At 39.4% G+C, this 27,155-nt stretch overlaps 1 long non-coding RNA gene across 1 annotated transcript; it reads right to left on the minus strand.

Moving 5' to 3' along the window:
* Nucleotides 1–665: 665 nt before the first annotated feature.
* Nucleotides 666–7,499, minus strand: LOC130683602 (uncharacterized). Its single transcript, XR_008997434.1, has 3 exons — nucleotides 7,144–7,499; nucleotides 2,278–2,323; nucleotides 666–830 (listed from the first exon to the last, which is right to left on the minus strand). It is a non-coding gene; the product is annotated as an uncharacterized LOC130683602 (long non-coding RNA).
* Nucleotides 7,500–27,155: the final 19,656 nt, after the last annotated feature.

Raw genomic sequence — 27,155 nt, forward strand, 5'->3', positions numbered from 1 at the left:
TTCCTTCTCTGTTTGGTGTTTTTAAACTCTGGGAAGCCTCTTTTATTTTTTACTTTTTCTCCATTCCGTTTCCCTCTTGGTTCTCTGAATTAAAATTAGGAACCCGGAAGACAGATTTGACCTTCATTTGTGCTCTATTTCTAGTAACGTACAAAGTCCAATAGAGGATTGTTCTGCTTCTTCACAAATGATTAATTCTGCTTCTTTGGTGTTCCTAACACAAACCTGCAGGGTGCTGGAAAGTATCTTATGGTAAACAAACTCCTGTAAACCCATGAAGGAGGACTGTGTTCCAAGTATTGCAAAAACATGTGTTGCTAGTTTACTATAAACTATAGACAGTACAAAGCTTGCTTTTGTCTATTGCCTATTGTCTAAAAATAACGGATACTCATGACACAACTTTTAAGAAAAACTTTCAGAAGAAGTCAACCTTCCTTGGACTGTGTCTCTGGAAAAGCTGGGTGGCAGATATATTTTGAAAGACTGCATTGTTTCCAACCAGACACCCTGATAGAGCAAACACCTCCCATTGGTCTGAGCTAAGGAGCAGATGGGACGTGCAGTGTTTCCATGTTCAATACCACCAGCTGAATATAGTTCATAATAATTAAAATATATCCCCCTTCTCTGTTGCTGAAGAGGCCAAAAAAAGGGAACAATCCTACTAGTAAGGTGAAATATTTATTTTCCAATGAGTTGTCAGCTGACCATCTTTTCTTTCAGAGTCTGTCTTGCATAGGTGCTGGAAATCCTTTTCCTCTGCAATCTTCTTTCTCTCCTCACTTCCCCAATGATGCTTAACCCCCTCTCCAGGATGCTGGCTCCATCTTGGGAATGGAGAAGGCAGTAAGATTCCTTGAGGTCATGATGATCATTTTTTCCTAGACAACTCAACCTCTGTTATACTTGCATTCTCCCTCCTAAAGAGCAGCTTTAACATTTCAGAATCTTCTGATTGGAGTATTTAAAATAAAGATAAACACTTTTTCTTTTAACATTGCTCATAGCATCACATGTCTAATGTGTTTAAAATTTCTTTCATTTGAATCTGTATTACAAAACTCTCCTCATCAGAAGTAAAGAAGAATATATATACATACATATGTGCATTTGTGTATTTATCTATCAGTTCCAGAAGCCCAAAGAGTATCTATAGTAGGTTCTGGGAATACAGAAATTAATAATTCATACGCACAATGTCAGTGTGAATTCAGAGATTAACTGGGGGAGGGATGGGAGTGGTTAATAGACATATAAAAAAATTAATAGCAGTGCAGTTCTGAGGACTGGCATCAAGATATGAACAAAGTGCTATGTTAGCTCTGAGGAAGGTCCACTCTGGACAAGTGGGAGGCAGGCATAAGAACACAATGGAAAGCATGTACCTGAACTAATTTTTCTGGACTTAGTTTCCCCCAGAGCCATTTCTGAAGTGGACCTGTGCCATTTTACACAGTGGGTTTGCATTCTATAATTGGTGCTTAACAGTGAAACAGACACAGCCACAGAACACCAAGAGTGGAGATGGCAGGAGGAAGATGTGATGGTTTGAATAGACTTCTGATGATCGGAGTACTGTACAGTATATTAGTTTGCTAGAGCTGCCATAAAAATGTACCACTGACTGGATGGCTTAAACAACAGTTTTTCCTTACAGTCTGAAGTTAGAAGCCTAAAGTCAAGACCTTGTCAGGGTTCGTTTCTTCTAAAGGCATCTCTCCTTGCCCATTGATGGCTGTCTCTTTGCATGGTCTTCTCTCTGCATGAATGCATGTGTGTCTTGGCCTCCTCTTCTTACATGAATACAAGCTATACTGGATTAGAGTTCACTCACATGACTTCATTTTACCTTGATCACCTCTGTAAAGGCTCAGTCTCCAAATAGTCATATTCTTAGGCACTGGGGGGTTAGGACTTGACCAAGATTCTCTCCTTGACCAAATTTTGGTCAGGCTCCTCTAAGCTTTATTTTTCACTAGGCCTGAACTTTGGTTCCCATATCCTTCCTTGTAGAGTCCATTTCTAGCAAGAATCCTGCTAAGTCAGTTTAACTTAGCAAAAATACACTTAAGGAAAGCACAAAATCAACAAATGTCATGACATTCTACTATATATGTCTCATGGCAATTGAAACTCCCATTACTATTCCACCAACAAAAAATCATTTTTGTAATTATTACTAGGTATGGATTGCCTACTAGTTTAGTCCAGCATAGAAGTTAAGGACCCTAGAGTCAGACAACCTTGCATTTGAGTACCAGCTCTACCACTTACCATGTGACCTTGAACAATCCAACTTCACTGCATCTCATTTTTTAACCTGGAAAATTTGAATAATGACTATGTCTTTCTTCAGAGGACTTTTGTGAGGATTATATGATACAGTAAAAATTATTGTTATTATTACTATTTTTCAGGGATTATACATAATAGGAGTTTTATATATTTCATCTACTTTAATTTCCTACAAAAACCCTACAAGGTATATCTCATCAGTCTACAGCCTCCTAATATCCCATCTACCCCTGCTATCATTGAGGACAATTTCCATGAGGAGATTTATAAGAGCTTTTCTCCCCAAATGTGATGGAAAGAGTAGCTTCAAGATCACTTCCTCCCTCTCTCTTTTGGATGGTACATTCTAATGTGTGTATAGTTGCCCTTCTGGCACATTCCTATGACAACCTCTCCCTGGGATATTTTTCTGCTCATCCATAGTACTCATGCTGCTTCTTGTTACCAAAAAAAGAAAAAAAAACCCATCAACTAAAGCCTAACATAAAGGATTTTGTTAATGGAAAGTGCAGAAAGGAGGCATGATGCTACATCAACAAAAGCAGTAAATTGCTTTAAACTGTTTTTATTTAAATGTTCTAAAACCCCATATGCATTCACTCTCTCCAGCACAAAAATTAGGAACATCTACAATTGGATCTCATAGTTACTAATACAATGCAAAGCTGAAGTAGTTTCATTTTGATATTGGAGGTTTTAAAAAATCTTTTTCTTGATTTTTTTTTAGTTTTACCTGCCGTTGTAATTTGCTTTACAATACCATGGTATGTAAACATTGAGAATTCTGTGTGCATAAAGTTCTAATCTAACCCTAGAGATCAATTAGCATATGAAATGACCTGACTGAATGAACACCCTAAGAATTAGCTAGGAGGCATTCAAAAGTATTTTTGTCAAAATCAACCTCAGAAGTTTTATTATTTAGCATGTTAGGAAAATTTTCTAAATGGCAAAATTAGTGGAGCTTAAATTCTGTGATTTTTAGAAGTTGGGCATCTCCACCATTACAGGAGCAACATGTAAATGAATACCTGTCTGGACCAGTAGTTCACACCAGGGCGATAGCTGGTATGACCCTGTCCCCCTCCCATCAGTGGACAAGTCAGTCATCTGAACGGACCAGAGTCTGGCCTCTCTCCATCAGAACATGCCTGTCTTCCTCAGGTACAGAACCTTTCATGAGGGCGTTGGTCATTGTGTCAAGGGCTGAAACTGAAAATATTCCAAGTATACACAGGCTGCATGATTGTTTTGTGCCTGCTTGCTAGCAAAGATTTGTTTGCTCAGAATAATATAGTTTGAAATGTGGTTTTGCTACAACTGCTTCATAGAAAGGTGCTGGGTAGGAAACAGAACTGATGCTGATCTCCAACTACTGGAGAGTTCTGACAAAGTCCAAAATTACCTGACATTCATGGAACAGTAAACTGGGTTAAGTTGGTTTAAATTCTTACACTCTGTTCTTCAACACATACAGCATAATAATCCTGTACACTGTATTTCCTCTTGCTGTACTGACATTTGTGTTCATTATCAGGTTCACTCACTGCCTGTGAAACAAGTGCAGTCTACTGGTCAGAATATCATCCTCAGGCAACACAGAAATGCTCTGGTTCCATAACCACTATTCAGGTATTAAGTCATGAGTTGTCATGAAAGCTCCCAGGCTCTTTTTTATTTGTTCTTCTCTTAAATAGACTTTATTTGTTAGAGCAGTTTTAGGTTCAGAGCAAAACTGAATGCAAGGTATTGAGATTCCACATTACCATCTGTTCTCACATACACACACAACCCCCCCAACTATCAACATCCCCCTGCCACAGTGGTACATTTGTTACAATTGGTGAAACTACCATTGAAACATCATTATCACTGGAAGTCCACAGTTTACATTAGGGTTCTCTTTTGGTGTCATATAGTCTATGGAACTTGACAAATGTGTAATATAATCCTCTGTGTTCTGCCTATTCATTCTTTCCTCTCCCTGTCCCCTGGCAACCACTGATCTTTTTATTGTCTCCATAGTATTGCCTTTTCAGAATGTCATACAGTTGGAATCATACAGTATGTAGGTTTCTCAAATTGGTTTCTTTCACTAAATAATATGCATTTAATATTGCTTCACATCTTTGCATATCTTGATAATGTAAGGTTGGAAGCACCAGACGGAGGGGTGCACATGTCAGACACTGATGACGTGCCAAAGTCCCCGGCTGCTGCCCCCTTCCAACCTGAAAAATGTGCCTTAGGCTAGCCAATCCTCACGTCACTGTAAATCTAAGCTCTGCCTCCCCCTACCTTCTTTAAAAACTCGCTGCCTGCCCTGCTGAGCATGACTTCCCCAGCCTGTGACTAGCCAGACCGGAGAACATCGCCCGGGATTGCACTCAAATAAACTGCCTGGCCCTTTGTTGCCTCTCGTTGCCTGCTTATTTCGGGTTAGAATTTATCTTACAGATAGCTCATTTCATTTCAGTGCTGAATAATATTCCATTGTCTGGATGTACCACTTTTTTTATTGATTCACTTACCTAAAGATAACTTGATTGTTTCCATGTTTTGGCAATTATGAATAAAGCTTCTATAAACTTCCATGTTCAGTTTTTCATGTAGATGTAACTTTTGAACTACCAATGAGTACAACTGCTGGATAATGTAACAAGAGTATATTTAGTTTTGTAAGACTGCCAAATTGTCTTCCAAAGTGACTAGATCATTTTGCATTTCCATCAGCAATGAATAAGTTCCTCTCCCTCTACATCCACCAGCATTTGATGTTGTCAATATTCTGAATTTTGGATGTTCTAATAGGTGTGTAGTAGGAGCTTTTCATTGTTTTAATTTAATTTCCCTAATGACATATAAAGTAGAGCACCTTTTCATATGCTTATTTGCTATCTGTATATCTTTAGTGAAATGTCTTTCAGGTCATTTGCCCATATTTTAATAAGGTTGTTCATTTTCCTATTGTTGATTTTTAAAAGTACTTTGTATATAAAGACTAGAAACAACAAATGCTTACAAGGATGCAGAGAAAGGGGAACTCTCCTACACTGCTGGTGGGAATGTAAGCTAGTTCAACCATTGTGGAAAGCATTCCTCAAAAAACTAAAAATAGAAATACCATTTGACTTGGGAATTCCACTCCTAGGAATTTACCCAAAGAAAGCAAGACCTCAGATTCAAAAAGACATATGTACCCCTATGGTATATTGCAGCACTATTCACAATAGCCAAGATATGGAAGCAACCTAAGTGTCCATCAGTAGATGAATGGAAAGAGAAGAGGTGGTACATATACACAATGGAATACTATTCAGCCATAAGAAAGAAACAAATCCTACCATTTGCAACAACATGGATGGAGCTGGAAGATATTATGCTCAGTGAAATAAGCCAGGTGGAGAAAGACAAGTGCCAAATGATTTCCCTCATTTGTGGAGTATAACAACTAAGCAAAACTGAAGGAACAAATAGCAGCAGACTTACAGACTCCAAGAAGGGACTAACCATTACCAAAGAGGAGGGGTAGAGGAAGGCAGGTGGGGAGGGAGGGAGAAGGGGATTAAGAGGTATTATGATTGGTTCACATGGTGTGTTGGGGGTGGGTCATGGGGAAGACAATGTAGCACAGAGAAGACAAATAGTGACTCTGTGGCATCTTACTACACTGATGGACAGTGACTGCAATGGGATATTTGGGGGGACTCAATAATGTGGGTGAATGTAGCAACCACATTGTTTTTCTTGTGAAATGTTCATAAGAGTATATATCAATGATACCTTAATAAAAAAAAAACATTTTGTATATTTTGGATAATAGGTAGCAGTTATCCTTCTAAAATTTAAATACAATAAGGTCACATTTTTTATTAAAAAACACATATGACCTACAGCTATAGCAAGTATCAGTGTCATTCTACAACACCGGCATGTAAGAAATATCACTTCTCTTAACTTCTCTAAAATAGTTAAGTTATGCAGAGCCTTCTTCTACTTGTTTGGTGAGACAGTCAATTTCAATCTTTTTATTAGGCTCCTTCCTTCCACCAGGAAGCTCTTGAAATTTATAGGGATCTCACACATAGTATTCAAGAATGGGTCCTCTCATCTCAGTCTACAATACTCACCACTAACCCTCACCTTCACTGCATCCAAGTGGTCCTATGAAAGTAGATAATGCCACATTTAGCTCTTTAGAAATACTTGGTTCCTGCTCACCTTTACAAAATTTTCTGAGACAAGGAAAATAAAAGTTAGGCTCTTTCTTTGGTGGGTGAAGATAAAAATATATAAAATAAGAAAAACAAAACCACTAATTAATATTTCAAATTATCCTGCCTCAGGGATAGAGTTCAAATTCCTGAGTGTGGCTACAAGACATATCTACACTTCCCAATTTCACCTTCATCCCATGGTGTGCTGGAACAGATTCATGAGAGCCAAGTTAATTTTCAGGAATGTCGTGGGCCAGTTGTTAAACATAGCCATTATAAAAATTAAATTATATAAATCTCACCCCCTTTCCCCTCCAGTCTCCCTAGAGAGTCCTCCCATTCCCATCTGAGTTTCCAAAGCACTTTGCAAATACTTGTATTGCAACAAATATTACATGGCTCTTAATTTTTTTCATTAAAATATGCACCCTACTATGAGCATGTCAATAAGATTTTTCATTCATATTTGTCTCCCTTGCTCCTAACAGAGGGCCTGCCACAAGGTAGAAATTCGATAATCATTTAGTGAGTGGTTGAAAGAATGAGCCTTGGAGGTTAAAAACTATCTGTTATCTTGGGATCACCCCTGTACCCAGCAATACTGTTTCCCAAATCAAATTCCACATACCTAGGAGCCTGAATCCTTTCATTCTTCTATCAGTCATCACAGGAAAAGCTTGGCTTCCCACCAAAAGAGATGTGACTTTCATTCTCCAAGGCTTTTACTCTGGGGGAGGGTTAAAATATTGATCAAGTACGAGTAGTAGAGAAACAAAGCATCTTCAACAATTTCCTAGTAAAGAAAGCAAACAGGAAGTCTCCGCACCTATGCACAGCACCATGTAGTACATGAGCCTGAAATGGAAAGTCCATATGGCTGGTTAGTAAGCCAGTGCAGAGCTCTCCTCAGCCCAGCTGATATTTTGGAGGCAGAAAATTTATTCCCACTATGGGAACGGCTGATGTGGTTATATTTTGGGGCAGGTTGGTGGACAGACACAAGGGCCAGGAGAGTTGCTCATTGCATGGATATACCTAGGAAACATCCTTTTCATCCTTTAGAATGTCATGAACATTTGACATTTTGAAAAGATCATAACAGAAATGTACCAAAGACCAAAAAAACCCATCCAGCCAAACAAACAAACAAAAAACCCAAGGATTGAAAACCATTGCTTTGGATTTTAGACAATGCAACCCCAAATACAGAAATGTTTGACCTAATTTCTGATTCCACAAACAGCTTTGGGGAAATCATCGTTGCTTTGCCCTAGTCTTCCCAGAACAAGAACCAAATGTCCCTGAGGACACCAAATGACACCACCACCCGACCGCCAAACTGGCACCAGCAGACATAGGCTATTTGCAGAGAGCACGCCGCCTCTGCTGTGAGTGGGCAGTGAACTACCAGGGAGATTCATGTTGCCTGCCTGGAGACAGGGTTGCTAGGTGCCTCTCAAGTAGTGAGATGGAGAGGTGTACATTATTTCCCCTCCAATTCTTGTTTTATACAGTGTCAATTGTAGCCTGGAAACAAAAGCAAAGAATAGTGTCTGTGGTGTTAGGAATAATGGCCAGCCAAGTGCCCTAGGGGGCAAAAGGAGCAGAGTTGAGGCTTTTATCCGGAGCAGAAGAAAAAAGTAATGGGATTTGGTTTCACCATAATTGCTTAAGCAGCCTGGGTGAGAAGTGATTATGAGTTCATCTGGCTCCAGAGAAACCCCACCTCTTCTCTTCTCCAGAATGTACTAAAATATCAACATTGCATCACCAGAAATCGCTCCCATTGGTGGCCTTTTTGTAAGGAGAGTAGCATGCTCTGTCTCCCTGAAAGTCACTGGCATTTGTATAGACCCAGGAATTTATATCTTTCCAAGACACATAAAATATTCCTGGCACTGACTCTTCACTTGAAAACTCAGAGTGCTTTCCCATTGTTATATCATAGAGGAAGTGTTGTTTTAAAAATATGGGAGTGATGAAATGCAGAGAAGGAAATGAAGGAACAAGTTAGAGGCCCTATGTCACTACAACAGCCCTGCCATGGTTTGACCTGGGGGAGGTCCTGGGTTTCAGAATCAGACAATTCATTGATGATATTCCACACTTTCACCAGGCTTTGGTGGCCCTAAAGTAGTCACCCAGTTCTCAAAAGAACAAACCTAACTTTGGAAGGCATCAGGTAGGACTTGAATTTTATCTAGGTTAGTAGTCCAAGTTACAATCTAGATAAAAGCCAAGCAATGCTGCTATAATACGCTTATGTGGATTTTATGTGAACTCTGAGAATGAGGCTCATTGGTATATGATTGTAGAAAGAACATGGGTTCAAAACCTGGGTTCAAGCTGGGTTCAAATCCTGACTCTGATGCTTACTAGCTATATGTGAGTTACTTGCCTTCCCTAAGCATCACATTCAAATGAGAATGAGGTAAAAATATCAGTTCCCTTGCAGAATCTATGTAAGGATGAGAAATAACATGTAAAATGCCTATTTGGAATAGAGGATATACAGATAAATGGTAGGGCACATTACAATTCTCTGGATGAGAAAGGCTAATCTAATTGACTCTATATGTGCAGCGCTGTGGAGGTCATAAAGATGTACCACACATGACTTTTGTCTCTCAACTATCATAGTTTAGTTAGATGGGGAGGAGAGTTGGGGGAGAGGGGAGAAAAAGGACTTCCCCTTTGAAGCGAGGTGGGGAGGGGTTTGGGCAAAAGGAAGAACAATGCAGGTGGAGCAATAGCTTTAACCACTGAACAGAAAAACACAAGTGTGACTTGCCAACCACTAAGATTTACACAGAAGTCAGATTTAACCAAAAAAGTCAAATTTTGTTTGATTAAACAAAAAAGAAGACCAGTCCACTAAGAAGAGACCCATTTTAGTACCTAAAGAACATACTAGCAAACCCATCCAGCTCTCACTGCTCTATTTCCCAAGGGCACATTCTTGAAGAAGACTGGAGCACTTTGAAAGTTCTAAACATGGACCTTGATTAGGCTCATCTGTGGTAGATAGGTACACGAGTGATCGTCTTTATTTCACAAGAGAAGTCAGTTTACAGTTAGAAAATGAGGGATAGAAATAAATCATCCAACTCCTTACAAAGTGCAAACTAAAGTACAAGTTTCAAATGTATTACTTTATAAAGTTAAGTGGCTTACACTACCCATGACTCGGCTGATCTCCTTGTCATATATTCCTTTAAATACATATTGGGCTTAGGCCTAATAAGCATGTTTAATTATGAACATGGAAGACCAAATAAACAGCATTTTATTTCCTGCAAATCACAGTAATCTGCACTCCCAGGAAAATCCAACCTTCATCATTATTGACCACCCCCTTAGTAGCAGAAGAGGAGAAAAAACAAACACAATAGCACTAGTTATGTATTGAAGTTACCCTCATGCTTTATAGATTGTTTGGATTTGCCTAAATAGTACATTATCTTGAATACAAATGATATTTTTTCCAAAAATTATTCCATACAAATAAAAAGAATTACCTTATATTTGAGTCTTTACAAAATCTTTCCTATTATAGGAGGTCTCTTCAATTATTTTGAAAAGCTAATTGCATATATCTGTATAAAATGTATAGCTTTTCTTAAACTCTTTTTGGAGATAAGGAAAAAACCTCACTTTATATTTGAACCCATACAAAGTTTCTCCTGTTTTATGGGAGGCCTATTCAATCATCCTGATTCAGTCTCAGTCAGTAGAAATTTAAAATGCTTATAGAAGTCAACTGATGGAGTTGATTTTTTCTGTGTCCAATCTTTTTTTTTTTTTTTGGTGTCATTAATATATAATCACATGAGCAATGTTGTGGTTACTAGATTCCCCCCATTATCAAGTCCCCCCCCACATACCCCATTACAGTCACTGTCCATCAGTGTAGTAAGATGCTACAGAGTCACTACTTGTCTTCTCTGTGCTATACTGCCTTCCTCATGCCACCCCCCATGTTATGTGTGCTAATTGTAATGCACCTTATTCCCCTTATCCCTCCCTTCCCACCCACCCTCCCTGGTCCCTTTTCCTTTGGTAACTGTTAGTCCACTCTTGGGTTCTGTGAGTCTGCTGATGTTCTGTTCCTTCAGTTTTTGCTTTGTTCTTATACTCCACAAATGAGGGAAATCATTTGGTATTTGTCTTTCTCCTCCTGGCTTACTTCACTGAGCATAATACCCTCTAGCTCCATCCATGTTGTTGCAAATGGTGGGGTTTGTTTCCTTTTTATGGCTGAATAATATTCCATTGTGTATATGTACCACCTCTTCTTTATCCATTCGTCTACTGATCAACATTTAGGTTGCTTCCATTTCTTGGCTATTGTAAATAGTGCTGCAATAAACATAGGGGTGCATGTGTCTTTTTGAATCTGGGCTCCTGCATTCTTAGGGTAAATTCCTAGGAGTGAAATTCCTGGGTCAAATGGTCTTTCTATTTTTAGTTTTCTGAGGAACCTGCATACTGCTTCCCACAATGGTTGAACTAGTTTACATTCCCACCAGCAGTGTAAGAAGGTTCCCCTTTCTCAACATCCTCGCCAGCATTTGTTGTTCCTAGTCTTTCCTATGTTGGCCATCCTAACTGGTGTGAAGTGATATCTCATTGTGGTTTTAATTTGCATTTCCCTGATAATTAGCAATGTGGAGCATCTTTTCATATGCCTGTTGGGCATTTGAATTTCTTCTTTGGAGAAGTGTCTGTTCATATCCTCCACCCATTTTTTAATAGGGTTATTTGTTATTTGGGTATTGAGGCATCTAAGTTCTTTATATATTTTGGATGTTAACACCTTATCAGATATGTCATTTACAAATATATTCTTTCATACGGTAGGATGGCTTTTTGTTCTGCCGTTGGCGTCCTTTGCTGTATAGAGCTTTTCAGCATGATGTAGTCCCATTTGTTCATTTTTGCTTTTGTTTGCTTTGCCCGAGGAGATACATTCAGGAAAAAGTTGCTCATGTTTATATTCAGGAGATTTTTGCCTATGTTGTCCTCTAAGAGTTTTATAGTTTCATGACTTAAATTCAGATATTTGATCCATTTTGAGTTTACTTTTGTGTATGGGGTTAGACAATAATCCAGCTTCATTCTCTTGCATGTAGCTGTCCAGTTTTGCCAACACCAGCTGTTGAAGAGGTTGTCATTTCCCCATTGTATGTCCATGGCTCCTTTATCATATATTAAACTGATGGAGTTGATTTAAAAAAAAAGAGAGAGGCAAAAATATTTTACACAGACCTTAGATCATTCCTGAAAGTTTGAATTCTAAATTATAACATTTGGGTGATATTGTAAATCATCCTTTTAAAGATCAACTTAAGCAGTACAGTAATACTAACAATCAGTAAGTGATCAGATTGGAAAGATCATAAATATAAAACAATGTTTGTGCCCTCCCAATATTCATATGTTGAAATCCTAACCCTCAATGTCCTGGTTTAGGAGATGGGACCTTTGGGAGGTGATTAGATCATGAGGATGAAACCCTCAGGATGGGATCACTGTCCCCACCAAACACCAGATCTGCCATCACCTTGATTTTGGACATCCTGTCCTCAAAAGTTGTGAGAAATAAATGTTACTAAGCCTATGGTGTTTTTGTTATTGCAGCCTGAGCTAAGAAAACCCACAAATGAAATAAACCAACTGTGGAGTCAAGATGACTGCCTGAACATACTTACTTGTATTTTTATACATTTCTGAAACCCACTAAAACATGGAAAAGGATTTTTTTTCAGAACACCAGATTAAAGGACAAAGAATGAGGAAAGACACAACATCAAAATGTGAAAGTTGGGAAGATTAATGAAAGATCACCAGATCCAAGAGCGCTGAGTCCCAAGACGGTGGTAGCAAAGCTGAGAAGCACTGATCACACAGAAGTCTTTGGGAATCGGTGGAATTGGACAGTTCTGGAAGTAGGACTAAAGGCAGAGCAAAAAATGAGAAGCAGTTAGAGACTCATATCTCCTACTTACAGCCAAAAAAAACATAGAAGTTTATTTTTTTTGTGGGGGTGAAGCTAAAACAGAGGGTGTGGGGACAGTTCGGGGCTGCAGTAATGAACAGAAAATTGATAATGGCATATTTTGGTGGATATTAAGAATGGTGGATGTTGACATATTGGAAAGGAAAACTCACCTCTGCCCCCTAGTCCTCTTTCTCTACCTGGTTCTTGGAACATTAACAATCAAGATTAAACCTTCCAGAACAGGGTCCAGGTCTCTTTCTCTAAAAAATCCAATCGAATTCATTAAAGAGCAAATTCAAAGAGAAAGCCTAAGCCTGCATTGTCCAGTATAGTAGTCACTAGCCACTTGTAGTGATTTCCATTAAAACTTAGATTCATTAAATTAAGTAAAGTTAAAGTATCAGTTCCTTGGTAGCACTAGTTACATTTCAAGTAATCAACAAACACGTATGGTTAGTGGTTATGGTAGTAGACATGTAGATACAGAACATGTCCATCATCACATGAATTTATTTTAGTACTGATCTAGACAGATCTTCTTATAGCAAAGTCAACAATCTCCACTCACACTCTGAGTGTATCACACTCTTAAATATGTGCAAACACAAAGGATCACCAGATATCTAAGACACCTTTTAATAAAAAAAATAGAGATCTGTTACAGTTTAAGTAAACTGGGAAAACCAGGGACTATACAGAGAGACAAAAGCATTTTATCATTAGTATCTTTATGGAGGTAAAAGAAGATATTGCTTCTATGTTAGATATTGCTTCTGAGTATTGCCTGTTGTAAAAAAAATCAATCAATAAAAATATAGTAGAAATTTAAAACACACAATGGCTTAAATGAAAAACTGAATAGTTTTCGAAGATAAAATTGGAGAACTTGCTCAAAAAGCTGAGCAAAAAAAGATAAAGAATGGAAAAGAAGGGGGAAAAATCAGAAAATTAGAGGGTAAATTCAGAATTTCAATATTCAAATAGGAGTTCCTAAGAAACAGGACAGAGAATATGAGGGGAGAAAATTATTTAAGAAACATTTCAAGTGAATTTCCTAAAACAGAATTGACCTAAGTTTCTAGACTGAAAGAGAATCCAGAGTGTCCAGGCAATTGCTGAGAGCAAACCACAGCAAAGTCACTCACTATGAAATCTTAAAACAATGGGACAAAGGCAGGCTTGGGGGTGGGGGTTCGGGAAAGATGGTCACCTAAAAAGATCAAGAATCTGAGTGACTTTGGGTCTTTCAACAGGATATTGGAAGTAGAAACGCAATAATTTTAAAATTTTGAAGGAAAATATTTCTCAACACAGACTTCTATATTCAGCCAACCTATCAATTAAGTATGAGGAAAGAATAAGGAGATTTTTCAGATATTCGGGTATCAAAAATTTTACATCACCTGCACCCTCTCTTAAATAGCCACTTAGAAGCTGTGCTTCACAGTCAGTAAACCAAGAGAAAGGAAGACATGAGACCTGGAGATAGAACCGTACAGGGAAGGGAGGTGGAGGGAATCAGAGAACCCTGGTTGTAGCTCTGGGAGGAGGGGGCTCCCCACCCAGGGAAATTTCTCTATGTATAGATGAGAACGAAGAAAAGCAAGGGCAAGAAGTTGGGGGTGAAGGGTGTTACCACATTTATTGTCTCTGTGGTCACGGGCAGCTTGGCACACATGACTGGTTCAAATGTGCTCAGCAGAACCTCGCTACAGGTTCCGCTCTCCCGCATGACCTTAATCCTCTAGGCAGGAGGCCTCAGTCTTTCTTTGCTCCCTGCTGTCCCATCATGCACCAAGCTCTCTGCTTCCATATTCAGGTTTAATTCTCAAAAGCACTGGGGCTTCACAGCTTTCTCCCTCTGCTCTCCCAGCAGCGGCCAGACTCCTGCTCCCATGCTCCGGGAGGAGATCTCTGGGCATGTCCCTGGTGACTGGCAGACACCTGACCATTTGCATACCAGGAACATAGGCAGAAGAAAGAATGGGTGTTTCCTCTCTACCCCTCCCCTGAGCAGGTACTCCCATGACCGACCAGCAACTCTGTAGCCAGTAAACATCCCAAAAATGTGCAAACATGCTCTTATTATATACACAGTAGGTTCTATCAAAGCCAGGCAGAAATCCTGGTTAGAAAGCTCCATTTTTCCCACACTGGAGAAGCCCAATTCCATGTGTGGGGGCCTTGAGGATAGCCTTTCTAGAAGAGGGCAGATTAGGGTACATCCAGGATATGCAATGGCAGAATACTTCATGTGTCTGAACACAGCAAGAAGAGACTGAAACAATGGTAGAAAGTTTCAATTAGGAACACATAGAAAACTAATCAAAAAACATTTTTAGGGACAATTATTTAATTCAGGGAAAATACAAATTGCAAATAGGGGGGATAATCAGACTTGCATAAATCATTGTATTCTACAAGGCACAGCTGTGAGTGGCACTGACATCATCATACCAATGCAAAATTTCCTCTAACCTAAATTATGAAATAACTACGCTAGAAAGATGGGGAAGAAATAAAGAATGCATGTGGAGAGCAGTGTAGGTATGAGGACTAAAGAAAAATCATCATCGTCCAATATGGGATATATTAATAAGGACTGAAACCAAAAAATCAAGACTAGAAATACTGGCATATTATTTAAATACATCAAGGTGACATAACCCAAGGAAAAAACAAAGAAGCTGAAAGTGGTTGTTTCTGAGTAAAGAGACATGGATGAGAGAGACCAAGGGTGTTGTTTTGAGTGTTTTGTGGGTTTTTTTTTTTACCATTTTGTTGAGTTATTTTATTTTTTAAACTTTGTGCACCCATAACTTTGATTTTTTTTTAATTGTGGGGGAAAAAGGCATAGGCAAAAAATCCAAACCTACTGTCCAAATGTTGCATAAATAACTACTTGTATCTGGAGAAATTTTTCCAATGATATCAAATACAAATTCTTTTCACTCTTAGCATTAACATCTTCTCTTCTAAGCTTCCTATAGGTTTTTGTTTCATGCCAAGGTTTCTGCCTTTAAATTCTTCCATTCAATTTTCCTATGGCCCCTCTGATGTTTTACCTGCCTGCATTTCTTGTTTAGAGATATAAACCTAGTACTTCTAGACATACTTAATCTGCATCTCCAATTACAACAAAATCCTTCAAAACTAGAAGTATGCCTTGTGTTTCTTTGAAAATCTATCACCTGATTCCATTCTTGCAACAGTACGGACACATATAAGTATTTCCTGGTGATAACTTACTAAACATATATTATGTGATGTAGTCACTTTATACATGTCATCTAATTTAATGCTAAAACAACCCAGCAAGGAGAGTTTAATAACATCATTTTACAGAGAAGTGGGGGAAAGAGAAATGGCAGTGAAAGTATCAATGTAATTCTGGGTATGAGAAATACCACATTTCTTTATTTTGTTTAAATCAAGTCGAGATTTTGCTTATCAGAAAATTCCATTTCAGTCGTTTCTGGACTCTACTTCCATTTCCAGGAGATACAAAGGATTGGGGTGGTGATGTCTTCTGTAGTCCAAAATATTGAAATAAATCATTGTACTTGTGGTACTCACTGATATGCTCATTGTCCAGCTCATGTGATTTGGTCCCTGAAGGAAGTTGTACACAGGGATAAGCTTGAACAAGGGTCTCTGTCATCTCAATTTCTGAGACCATGGCTCCTAGAGTCATTCCTCCCTAGAGTCCTGAGGCAATCCACTCAAATGGGACTTGTGATACCTTCTTTGGAAACCACCCAAACCCACTTCCTCATGCTCATCTCAAGAATTGCTTGTCTATAGCCAGTTCTGTTTCTACCCCCGCATCAGGCACTCTCTGAAGCCTTCATCTGTCTTTTCCATCCTGGGTGATGGGGCATAGTCCCCACAACGGGTATAGACTTCCAAACCTAAACCAAAAAAAGAAAAAGAAAGGAACAAAGCTGTCCTTTGGCAACATCTGCTTTCCATTCAACAACCCAAAGTCCCTGGGGCAAAGGAACACAATGGCTTGGCTACTTTCTTGGAATGGGAAAGGGAAAAATACCTTTGGCAGTAGAAACAAAACATTTTTTTTAAATTGCAGATAAATAAAATAAAAATCCTACCTGCAATATAAATACATACACACACATACAATATAAACATAGAGAAGCAGGTATTTGTATATTTATAATATACACAGTTGACTGCATGCTTGTGTGAAAAGATTTTCATTGGAAAAGCAGTAATTTTTATTGCGATGACCTGTCTCATCCTCTAGTCTTCTACTATTGGTTTTGAACCACATTCCAAACCCAGGGAAATAACATGTTTATAATACTGCTAAAGTCAAGGCCAGTAATGGAAATTGATTTTACATGCTCAGAGAGTGTTTTTAAAACCATGGAACAGTCTATGGGAAAAGAAATCCATTTAATTACTCAGCAGTCTTTTGTAGTCCATTAAAAAGGCTCCACAATTGTCTACCTCTACTTAGCCAACTTAACATAAATCCCTTCCATTACAAAAGCATTTCTTAGAAATTGCATAGACTGCCTCCATCTGAAGAGGTGAAAACTCTAGAGGATGAACTCAAACTGAGAATAATGATTTCTACATGAAGACAAGCTGCTTTCTTTAGTTATTTTTAATGAGGCAGAAATTTTCTCTCAAAGCTCCTGCCTAATACCTGAGTAGCTAGTCCCTTTGAACTTGCATTTTTCTCCTTTCACTTTCTGTTTGGTAAGTTGATGATGGGGAAAAAATCAATAGCCTTTGATTCAGGAGCAATTACGGTACATTTTTGCCTTTATTCTTTTTCAATTACAGTCTATCATGGTCAACTCTAAAAATCTTTTTCCCACATATCAAAGCAAATTTATGATAATTTGAAATATGATTTTACTGTTATTAACAATTGACTGCTTTTTAAATTCTTACTATTTAGATAGGAAATAAAGAAGAAGAAAATGGTATATAAATTAGATTTAGGGAGCTGGAATCTGAATGACTACTTGGTTATACAAGCAAGTGTGCTTATCTTGATAAGTGGCTCTCAAATGAGTCTTCTGGGACAACTATTCTTTAGGGAATGAAGGTCAGACTGCCAGTGCTCCTAAAGATCATTATAGTCTTTAGATCATTAATTTAATTAATTTCAATTAATTAAAGTTCTTGAATAAATGCAAAGTCAGGCACTATCGTGTGGAATCTTGGTAGTCTTCTATATAAACCATAACTAATTAGTTACACATTAATCATACAGTATCTATTCTAGGACAATAATTTGGAAACCATGGTCAGTGGTTTATACTCACATTATTACTTTGAAACAAATTATATTTCAGAATGATTTATAGTGCTCTGTCTCCATACTAACATTACTTTACTCTATCATAACTATTATGTCAAGGTAGGTACTCATCCAAGGTAATTTTTACCCTCTTGTCTTAGTTGAAATTTAGCCTTCTCCTGATTCCTTCCCTGCAGCCCACTACAGTGACAGCTGTTTCCTTCTCCGGTCCTAAAACTACAGGTGAGTTTCCATTTTTCTTCTTATAGACTATGATTTCCAGCCTTTAAGAAAAACAACAACCAAAACATAACAAAAAATGCTACATACTGGTTTCGGCCCAGTGGTACTGATTTTGAAATTCTGGCCCCCAGAACTATGAAAGACAATAAACTCCTGTTGTTTCAAGCCATCCATTGTGTAGTATTTTGTTATAAAGCCATAGGAAACTAACATACTATCTTATTCCTTTCTTTCATTCTCTAAAACTTCATAACTTACATTATGTGAAACAGTCATATAGAAAACTAGAACATAAGAATTCATGATAGCCCATAAATAGTCTTAGGAACAAGGAAATGATTGGTATCTATAAATATAACCAAGAGTTTGAGATAAATATGTTTAAATGTCTGTGGGGACTGGTTTAAAAATGGCAGTGTGAGAGGTGAGACAGAAAGCTCATTCCAAAACTATATACAATATGAAAATATAGCAAAAACAGCTAGTCCTGAAAGAGCAACAGGAAAGAACACTGCACAGACTATCTACACCTGGGGAACAGAGCAAAACTCATGGAAAATGATAATGTACCAAAGTTGTAATCCGGCATTATCCAAGCCCATTGCCAACCCCAGCTCACAGGCAAGAAGAAGAGAAATGGAGCAGAGTTGGGGTGGAGGCCTAAGACAGCTGAACACCCAGCCCCGGAGATCTGCTCTAGGAGCACAAACCAACATTACATGGTGCTCTGGAGATAAGTGGGGTTGGAAAGCAAAGACAGGCAGAATACTTGGATAGACTGAGATTCCAGCAACATGTGGAGAACAGGTACCCACAACTGGCCAGTCTAGGACAAAAGAAAGGTGGGCACTCTGAGAGACTTCCTAAAAGTGAGAGGGCTGCTAATAGGGCAAGGATTACATAGAGCTTGTTCCTCAGGAGAAAGGACAGGTAGAAAAAATTTTTCTGGTGCATTCAGCCCAGTAGGTTCAGAACTTTCAGGAGCTTCAGGTGCTCCATCCCCTTGGGGGACAATGCAGCTATGAGGCCCCCCACCACAATAAGCAGCCTACCGCTCCTTCCTCCAGGCCAGCACCTGCATGCAAACCTGTTGTCCCCACCATTGAGCCAGGACAGCCAGAGGGTGGCCCCACTAATTGCAGCTACAAATGTATAGCATAGAAATTCTTCCTTGTGTGCTCAACACTGACTATGGTAGTGGAGGCAGGCACTGCAGCAGGGAAGCAGTAAAGAGCACTTTGCCTCTGGCAGGCACCAGCACCACTCACCTGCAACTTCCACCATCACTCCAGGGGCTGAGCAGCTCCATAAAGTACAGTTTCTGGGCACTAGAGGGCGCCACATACAAATATGAAATGTGAAAGGAACCTGGTTCAAACCAAAAGCTCACAAACACCAGAAAGAGGGCAAAATGAAACCGAACCTACCAATCCAGAGAGAGATTTCAAAATAAAAATCATGAACATCCTCATGGAGCTACAGAAAAATATACAAGACCTCAGAGAGAAACTCAAGAGAGATAGAAACTTTGACAGATACAGTATATAAAATGGAGGGTTTTAAAAGCAGATTAGATGAAGTAGATTAGACGGTAAATGAAATAGAAATTAGAGAAGAGGAATATAAAGAAGCTGAGGCATAGAGAAAAAGAAAGATCTCTAAGAATGAAAGAATATTGAGAATAGTGTGACCAATCCAAACAGAACAATATTCACATGACCAGAAGAAGAGAGAGAAAAGGGGTCAGAAAGTGTCTTTGAGGACGTAATTGTTGAAAACCTTCCCAATCTTGGGAAGGAGATATTCACTCAGGCCATGGAGGTGCACAAATCTCCCAACACAAGGGACCCAAGGAACAAAATGCCAAGACGTATAATAATTAAAATGGCAAAGATCAAGGATAAAGACAGAATATTAAAAGCAGCCAGAGAAAGAAAAATGATCACCTACAAAGGATAACCCATCAGGCTATCATCAGACTTCTCAAAAGAAATCTTACAGACCAGAAGGGAGTGGCATGATATATTTAATGCATTGAAATAGAAGGGCCTTAAACCAAGAACAATCTACCTGGCAAGATTATAACTTAAATTTGAAGAAGGATTAAACATTTAAAGATAAGATAAAGTTGAAGAATTTACCTCCCACAAAATGACTCTACAGTGTATTTTGGAGGGACTGCTATAGATGGAAGTGTTCCTAAGGCTAAATAGCTGTCACCAGAGAAAATAAAACCACAGTAATGAAAGTAGACCAATTACTAAGCAAGTGCAAAATTAAATCAACTACCCCCAAAGTCTATGAAGGGATAAACAAAGAGTACAGAATATGGTACCTAATATGTACAGAATTGAGGATGAAGAAGAAAGAAGGGAAAAAAAGAACCTTGAGATTGTGTTTGTAATAGCATACTAAGTGAGTTATGTTAGACTGCTAGATAGTAAAGAAGTTATCCTTGAACCTTTGGCAACCATGAATCTAAAGCCTGCAATGGCAATAAGTACATATCTATCATTAATCACTGTAAATGTAAATGGTCTAAATGCACCAATCAAAGGACATAGAGTCACTGAATGTATAAAAAAGTAAGATGCATCTTTATGCTGCCTAAAAGAGACTCACTTAAAACCCAATGAAATACACAGACTAAAAGTGAAGGCATGGAAAAAGATTTCATGCAACTAATAGGAAGAAAAAAGCAGGTGTTGCAGTACTAGTATCAGACAAAATAGACTTCAAAACAAAGAAAGTAACAAGAAACAAAGAAGGACATTTCATAATGATAAAGGGGTCAGTGCAACAAGAGGATATAACCATTATAAATATCTATGCACCCAACATAGGAGCACCTACATATGTGAAACCAATACTAACAGAATTAAAGGCAGATATAGAATGCAATTCACTCATTTTCAGAGACTTCAACACACCACTCACACCAAAGGACATATTAACCAGACAGAAAATAAGTAAGGTGACAGAGGACTGAACAACACATTACAACAGATGGACCTAATAGACATCTACAGAACACTCCACCCAAAAGTGGCAGGATACACATTCTTCTCAAGTGCACATGGAACATTTTCAAGAATAGATCATATACTAGGCCACAACAGGAGCCTCAGTGTGTATTCAAAAGAATTGAAATTGTACCAACCAGCTTCTCAGATCACAAAGGTATGAAACTAGAAATAACTTATGCAAAGAAAACAAAAAAGCCCACAAACACAGGAGGCTTAACAACATGTTCCTAAATAACCAATAGATTAATGATGAATCAAAAGCAGAGATCAGGGACAAATGACAACAATAACTCAACACCACATCTGTAGGATGCAGAGAAGGCCATGCAAAGATGGAAGTATATTGTAATATAGGCTTACCTCACGAAAGAAGAACAATCCCATACGAAAAGGCTAAACTCACAATTAATGAAACAATAAGAAGAACAAATAAGGCTCAAAGTCAGTGGAAGGAGGGACATAATAAAGATTAGAGCATAAATAAATAAAATCGAGAACAATAAAACAATAGAAAGAATCAATGAAAGCAGTACCTGGTTCTTCGAGAAAATAAACAAACTAGATAAATCCATAGCCAGACTTCTCAAGAAAAAAAGAGAGTCTACACACATAAACAGAATCAGAAATGACAAAGGAAAAAATCACTACAGACACCACAGAAGTACAAAGAATTATTAGAGAATACTATGAAAAATTCTATGCTAACAAATTGGATAACATGGAAGAGATGAACACTTTCCTAGAAAAAGACAATCTTCCAAGACAGACTCAGGAAGAAAGAGAAAATCTGAACAGACAAATTACCAGCAATGAAATTGAATTGGTAATAAAAAAACTACATAAGTATGCCATCCAGGACCAGATAGCTTCACTGCTGATTTTATCAAACATTTAGGGAAGACCTAATACCCATCCTCCTTAAAGTTTTCCATAAAGTAGAAGAGGATGGAATACTTCCAAACTCATTCTTTAAGGCCAGCATCACTCTATTACCAAAACCAGGCAAAGACACCATAAAAAAGGAAAATGACAGACCAATATCCCTGATGAACATAGATGCAAAAAATACTCAACAAGTATTAGCAAACTGAATTAAAAAATACATCAAAAAGTTCATCCATCATGATCAAGTAGCATGTATTCCAGGGATGCAAGGATGGTACAATATTTGAAAATCCATCAACATCTTAATCCACACAAACAAAAAGAAGGATAAAAACCACATGATCATCTCCATAGATGCTATAAAAGCATTCAACAAAATTCAACATCCATTCAATATAAAAACTCTTGACAAAATGGGTATAGAGGGCAAGTACCTCAACATACTTGCCATATATAATGAACCCACCACCATCATTATTCTTAACAGCAAGAAGCTGAAAGCTTTGCCTTTAAGATCAAGAACAGGACAAGCATGCCCATTCTCCCCACACATATTCAACATAGCACTGGAGGTCCTAGCCATGGCAATCAGAAAACAAACAGAAATAAAAGGCATCCAGATTGGTAAGGAAGAAGTTAAACTATTATTGTTTGCAGATGACATGATATTGCACATAAAAGAAACTAAAGAATCCACCCCAAAACTATTAGAATTAATTGCTGAATTCAGGAAAATAGCAGGATACAAAATTAATATGCAGAAATTTGTTGCATTCCTACATACTAATGATCAACTAGCAGAAAGAAATCAGGAAAATAATTCCATTCACAATTGCATCAAAAAGAATAAAATACCTAGGAATAAACCTAACTGAGGAGGTGAAAGACCTACAGCCTGAAAACTACAAAACACTCATGGGAGAAATAAAAGAAGACACTAATAAATGGAAACACATCCCAGGCTCATAGATAGGAAGAATTAATATTGTCAAATGGCCATCTTGCCTAAAGCAATCTACAGATTCAATGCAATTCCTATCAAAATACCAACAGCATTCTTCAACAATCTAGAATAGTTCTAAAATTCATATGGAACCACAAAAGACCCCAAATAGCCAAAGCAATCCTGAGAAGGAAGAATAAAGCTGGGGGAATTATGCTCCCTGACTTCAAGTTCTACTACAAAGCCACAATAATCAAGATAATTTGGTACTGGCACAAGAACAGACCCATAGATCAATAGACCAGAATAGAGAGCCCAGATATAAACCCAAGCATATATGGCTAATTATTATATGATAAAGGAGCCATGGATATACAATGGGGCAATGACAGCCTCTTCAACAACTGGTATTGGCAAAACTGGACAGCTACATGTAAGAGAATGAAATTGGATTATTGTCCAACTCCATACACAAAAGTAAACTCAAAATGGATCAAAGACCTGAATGTAAGTCATGAAACCATAAAACTCTTAGAAGAAAACAAGCAAAAAAGTCTCTTGAATATAAACATGAGCAACTTTTCCCTAAACACTCTCTTTGTGCAAGGGGAAAAACAAAACAAAAATGAACAAAAGTGTCTACATCAAACTAAAAAGCTTCTGTACAACAAAGGACACCATCAGCAGAACAAAAAGGCATCCTACAGAATGTGAGACTATATTTATAAATGACATATCTGACAAGGGGTTAACATCCAAAATACATAAAGAACTCACACTCCTCAACACCCAGAAAGGAAATAACCCAATTAACAAATGGGCAGAGAATATGAACAGTAACTTCTCCAAAGAAGAAATTCAGGCAGCCAACAGGCCCATGAAAAGATGCTTCTCATTGTTAATTATCAGGGCAGTGCAAATTAAAACTAGAATGAGATATCACTTCACACCAGTTAGGATGGCCAACATTGAAAAGAGAAGGAAAAACAAATGCTGGAAGGATGCAGAGAAAGGGAACCCTCCTACACTGCTGGTGGGAATGTAAATTAGTTCAACCATTGTGGAAAGCAATATGGAGGTACCTCAAAAAACTAAAAATAGCAATACCATTTGACCCAGGAATTCTACTTCTAGGAATTTACACAAAAGAAACAAGATTTCAGATTCAAAAAGACATATGTACTCCTATGTTTATTGCAGCTCTATTTACAATAGCCAACATATGAAAGCAACCTATGTGTCCATCAGTAGATGAATGGATAATGAAGATACATATATATACACAATGGAATATTATTCAGCCATAGGAAGGAAACAAATCCTGCTATTTGTAACAACATGGATGGAGCTAGAGGGTATTATGTTCAGTGTGATAAGCCAGGCAGAGACAGACAAGTACCAAATGATTTCCCTCATTTGTGGAGTATACCACCAAAGCAAAAAGTCAGATTCCAGATTCCAAGAAGGGATTAGCAGTTACCAAAGGGAAAGGAGGGTGGGGAGGGTGTGTGGGGAGGAAGGAGAAGGGGATTAAAGGGTATTATGCTTGGTACACATGTTGTAGGAGGCCCCCACAAAGGGGGAACACTCAAGGGGGACAGAAAACAAAATGGAGGGACATAGTTATTCAAAATGGAAGACACAAAATGGAGGCAGGGGTCATGTAGGGGACACAGCTATTCAAGATGGTGAACACAAAATGGAGGCACATAGTTATTCAAGATGGGGGACACAAAATGGAGGTGGGGGTCAAGCTAACCTTCCAGGGGTCCCACATTCCCCCCTTTTCTTTTGTGTCTGAGTGGGCATTCTTGTCCCACTATGGGTCTGTGCTCTCCAGCCCTTGGCCTGTATATTCCTGGAGCTCAGCCATCCATGAATTCAGCTGCTGCTCATCTCCCACCTCAAAGATGATGTCTGTCTGATCCTTCACCTTCAGCACTAAGGTGTACAAGTTGTTGGGCATCTCAAGGCGTGTGCATCGCTGGACCTCCTGGATGCTACAGCAGGCTGCTTGTAACTTGGGCTTTGAACTCTTGGGCGGGTCGAAGAGCTCCAGCACGCGGGCTGCGCCCTCAGGGCCCCGGGCACCCCACAGTGCCAGCTGGCCCCACTGCTAGTGCACACCACTGTCCATGGAGGCCTCGTTGGCCAGGCTGTAGCGCAGCGTCGCCTCCTTGAGGGCCTCGGGTGGCAGCTCCCATGCCAGGCTCCAGGGCAGGCACTTTCAGGCCGGGCCGGGCTGGCACCTCCCCCGCAGCCCCGGCAGCAGGCAGCTCCCCGGCCGAGCCATGGTGGAAGATGTGGCAGAGGCTGTGGCACAGGTGCTGGAGGGAGCAGGTGGGCAGCTGCAGGGGGGCCAGCTCCTCTGAGCTGTGGGCCTTTGGCAGAGCAGGGGCAGCGGTGCCTGCTCCCGGCTCAGCCGGGGACACCTCAGCCTCCAAATCAAGAGCACTAGGGTAGGGGGCCTACTCTGAGTGGACCTTGGAGCCTGCCGGCTTCTTGTCGTCTGAGGTGGTTGCTATCATAGCTTGGGCTGCTGAGGGTGGCAGCCCCGGGGTGGTAGGTGCCGCTGGAGTGGGTGTAGAGAGAAAAGGTGTTAGCCAGAGAGGGGGGTTCTTAACAAGGTACTGCCAGGTGAGTATGTAGGGGACCTGGTCAGGGTGGCATCCGGGCTCTGGGTCCATGACTCTGTCTGGAACCACCTGAACCACGAGAGGGCGAAAGATCCCTCTCGGGGCCATCCCACACTGAAGGCGGGCCATTCTGTGGAACAAAGGTTATGAGTTTGCTCTTCCGGACTTCCAAACTAAGATTACGAGCCTCGGTTCTGAAATCAGAAAAATGGTCAGTCTTGAGGGTCAGTGGCGAAGATTGCCCTTGCCCCATAGTTGGATGAGGGCTGTGAGAGTAAGAGTGATAGAGGGAAAAAGTCAGAACTGGCCAGACAACACAAAACAGGACAATATGACTAACAAAAGTAAATAATGACAACACAAATCAGGACAATAAGACTATCAAAACCAACCAAAAAACAAATCCTTCCAGAAGTCTGACAGAAATATCTTTCAGTTAGTCTTCTCTCTAGAGAAGACCGACCCCAGAGACCCAGGACCATTCGCTACAGTCCTGAGCCTGCAACAGCCTCCTGGTGCATCTGCCGGCCCCGGTCTTACATTGCCCTGAACCAGACGGAGGCAGGTCCTACGGAAGAACTTCTGCCCCCACTATTCCAGCTGGCCTGCGGCTGGAGTGACTAGTCACTTCCCAGATTCAATAAAGACCTTACCCAGTGGCTGGAGCTGCTGCTCCTCACAGGGATCCCGGATGAGCCTCCAAATGTTGTGCCCCGTTTCCTTGAGTTCCCCGTGTGGAGCCGCAGTCACCAGCCTCAGTCGCGAGATGTAAGAGCAAAACAGGTCTTTATTGCTAGTTCAAACTAGGGTCCCAGCAGCCCATCAAAACACAGGACTAGGTCTGAGACCCTGAACAAAGTTCCCTTTTTGCTTTTATACTGTAGCAAAAAACAGATAGAGGCTTTCCAAGGGGGGTGGTTTATTGTGACCTTAGCTGATTAGCTGAGGAGGGTTGCTGGGCAAGGTTTCTGCAGGAATGGGCATGGCTTGGGTGGGAAACTCAAAATGGGGGACACAAAATGAAATGGAGGGACATAGTTATTCAAAATGGAAGACACAAAATGGAGGCAGGGGTCATGTAGGGGACACAGTTATTCAAGATGGCAGACACAAAATGGAGGCACATAGTTATTCAAGATGGGGGACACAAAATGGAGGCGGGGGGTCAAGCTAACCTTCCAGGGATCCCACAATAGGCGGTTGAGGGACAAAGGGCTAGAGATGCAGACCTGCTAAGTGGTCCTAAATGTTTATCTTTGAAGAGACATTAAGTTTCTTATTTATCTTCTGGGTTATTTACAAGAAATTTACTGCTCTGATTTCCTCCCAGGATAGCAGCTTCCTGGTCTGGGGACATATCAGTCAAGACTGCCTACTTTGCTCCTAAGGTGGACTGAGTTATTGTCTGTTTGTTAAAGAGTATGTTAAGAAACTTACTTTTTAACTAATTGCGGTTTAAAATGCAATTTTATCAGATGTAATATGGTATATCAAATCTTAACCTATTTTACTCAAAAGGCCTTAATACTAAAGTTAAACTAATGTGCCAAGCAGTTATACAAAATAGAATGGCACTAGATATCTTAACAGCAGCACAGGGTGGGACCTGTACTATAATTAAAGTTTTGTAT

Source organism: Manis pentadactyla, chromosome 1, assembly GCF_030020395.1.
Source record: "Manis pentadactyla isolate mManPen7 chromosome 1, mManPen7.hap1, whole genome shotgun sequence".
Classification (NCBI taxonomy): domain Eukaryota; kingdom Metazoa; phylum Chordata; class Mammalia; order Pholidota; family Manidae; genus Manis; species Manis pentadactyla.